At 41.1% G+C, this 3,054-nt stretch overlaps 1 pseudogene; it reads right to left on the bottom strand.

The window, feature by feature from the left end:
• Window positions 1-3,054, bottom strand: part of LOC115070095 — a 46,494-nt pseudogene that overhangs the window by 11,008 nt on the left and 32,432 nt on the right.

The raw sequence follows: 3,054 nt of genomic DNA, 5'->3' as shown, positions 1-3,054 counted from the left end.
GACATAGTGTTTTGGCTTTCCATTTTATTATTCTTTCGTTGTGGTTTTGGCATGTGAATTTCTTTTGTTTATGATTTTGATATGAGAATTCAGTTGAAGTATGCTTCTGTTTGTATTATCAGGGTGTCTAGATCCTTTCTTTGTTGGTTAGGTAAAGCTGGTTGGTACAGGGTTCAGGTTCTCTCGGGTTTAATTTGGAGGGAACTGATAGCTTCAGATCAGCTATTCAGGAGTACCCACAGAAGCCCTATTCATGTTCCAGTCAGGTACACTCAGACTTCCTTCCCCATATGGAGGCAGGATCCAGTGCTCTCAGGCAGTCCCCTGTGTTCTCAGCCCCTATGCCAGAGGGAGGCCAAAACAGCATTCTCTGAGGTGGTCTGCTGAGATCAGAGCCGCTACACCAATAGAGGTTGAAACTCTCAGGCTGTCTGCTAGTATCTCAGCCTTAGCCTACCAAAGCCAGATCTGCCCTGGGGCCTTGGGAGGGGCCTCACAAAATCCCAGGTAGGGGGATGGGTATGGTGCAATTAGGGGAAGCTCACTACCAACTGGAGGCAGGATCTGGGGGTTCTCAGGGAGTCCCCTAAATTCTTAGGCCCTCTGCCAGAGGGAGGCCAGAACTCGGCACTTTCAAGACACTGACAATTTTAAAGGGCAGAGTCTCAACCTCAGGGTTTTCATAGGCAAGGCCAATGAGACACTTGGCAACAGAGAATACATTCTTAAGATTGGTGACAATCTGTGGCTTTGCTGGGATGCCAACAAGTTGCTCTCTGCTGTAAAAGCAGTAATGGAACAGGTGTTTCTGGCACCTTCAGCATTCTCCGGGACCTTTGCTTGGCCCCATAACTGCCACACAGCAGCTGATAGTACCCAAATCAATACCAGCAACTGCAGCCTTGACTGATTCTCATGCATTATCCCTCCATGAAACAAATTTAAAAGCCTCATGACCAAGGCCATTCTGGCCATCCTGGAGATGGGTGACAGCAGAGGCTGGGAAACTGACATAATGAGGCTTCAATACCCACCAGACAGCAAGCAAGCATTCTGCGTGACTGATGCATCTACTTTTTATTTGAATACCTTTGCCAAAGTCACATCATGCAGTCAGAGTTTGGAAATGCCAATTTAAACCAGTCATAAGATTTTTCTAAAAATAGGTGAACTGAGCAATTTAAAACTTTAATTTCTTTGAAATCAACAGCTTTAGTATGGATGCAGTATGAAGACTCTGTACCAGTCTTTTGTTTTTATGAAGGGAAACATTTATATGAACTTAATTGGCACCTGTAAATCAGGAGACATGAAAGGGATGCAGTGGGAAATTCATCAATCAAGTTTGTGAATTGGTTCCACATGTAAATAATGCTCTATTGCTCAAGCTAAAGTACCAAAAATTATGTATCACATATTCATCACCAGCTACATGTGCTGTGAGTAAACTCTCAAATACTATGATACTTTACACTCTCAAAGAAATTTTTCTGTGTGCTGCATTCATAAAGACCATGACCTTTAGGAATAAACTAGTTTGATAATCCAGATATCATAAAAAAATTTTTTCCCCAAAGTACAGTTCTCCAAGGCATTTGTTATTTATTCTAGTAGGCAACCACACATTCTGCAACTGCCTACATTGCAGATTCCCACAAAGATATATCTTAGGAGCAGTCCTAGTCCCTTTCATTACCTGCCCCCACCTCATTGAATAAACTACTTTTAGAGTGAACAGTAGTTCCTGTTATATAATTTTCCTAGAAAATATTTCATTATTAGTTGTGCAAAACTAGTGAATTTTCTTATGAAGAATCCAAAATTTCCTATTTTGGTACATGTGCTCTTGCTCTTTATGATATGTATTTGTGTATATCCCAGTGTCCAACACTACTGTGCTTTATGACTTTGTTTATATGCCAATATCTAATCACATGAAGTGCTTTGGTCACCAAGGTGGTAGGCACAGCAGTAGTTTTCAAACAATGTGCAAATTAAACACAGGGGTATAGTTTAGGTGATGGCTTTCTGGGCTCCAACTCCAAATGTTATAATTTAATTATTCTTGAGTGAGACCCAACAGTTGGTTTTTGAAACACAAGTCTTATGTGATTATGACTCATATAATTTACCAAATAGGTTTTAAAGGTGGGTGCAGTATCACTTCTCAATGTCCACAGGCAGGATAGCAGAGCATATGCACAACAGTCTTCTCCATGTTGTCAACACTCCAACCACGTAATGGCATCCTTTATCAGTCTTCCCATATGCATGGGAACATACCAATACAGAAGACGAAGACTTCTCCCCACTGTGTCTTCCTTCCTTCCTTCCTTCCTTCCTTCCTTCCTTCCTTCCTTCCTTCTTTCCTTCCTTCCTCTCCTTCATTACTGGGGTTCAAATTTCTCTCCTTATGGTCCTCCCTTAATCTGTTTCTGTTCATTACTTTCTAATATTTGGAATGCAGCTAGGACAGAGCTGGAATCAGTTTTCTTTCTTTCTTTCTTTCTTTCTTTCTTTCTTTCTTTCTTTCTTTCTTTCTTTCTTTCTTTCTTTCTTTCTTCTTGTTTGCTTGCTTGCTTGCTTGTTTGCTTGGTTTTAGTTTAAGCCAGCACACAAAGTAATGGGTTTCCTCAAAGCATTTTTATTCATCATTTTACTCTGTTCTTATTCATCTGCCTTCCCCACCTCCCTTTCCTACCCCTGCTCCTCTCTTGATGGTCCCCTCCCCCCCTTCCAAATAGTCCTTACTTAAAAAAAAAAAACTTTTGTGATATTTTTATTTTATGTGCATGAGTGTTTTACCTGCAGGGGTACAAATGCACCATGTGCATGCAGTACCTGTGGAGGCCAGAAAAAGATGTCAGATTCCCAGGAACTGAGTTAAAAGACCCATGTTAGCCACCATGTGGGTGCTGGATAGTGTACTGTGGTCCCCTGTAAGAGCAGCTAGTGCTTTTAACCACTGAGCCATCTCTCCAGCCCTTCAAGAGGGATATATACTTTTTCTATAAGAATATTTTATGTTTTGAGTCATAAAGTAGTGTGTGTTTA

This window comes from Nannospalax galili, unplaced genomic scaffold (genome assembly GCF_000622305.1).
Source record: "Nannospalax galili isolate Female #2095 unplaced genomic scaffold, S.galili_v1.0 scaffold955, whole genome shotgun sequence".
NCBI classification, from domain to species: Eukaryota; Metazoa; Chordata; class Mammalia; order Rodentia; family Spalacidae; genus Nannospalax; species Nannospalax galili.
This window is presented reverse-complemented; position numbering and strand designations above follow the sequence as displayed.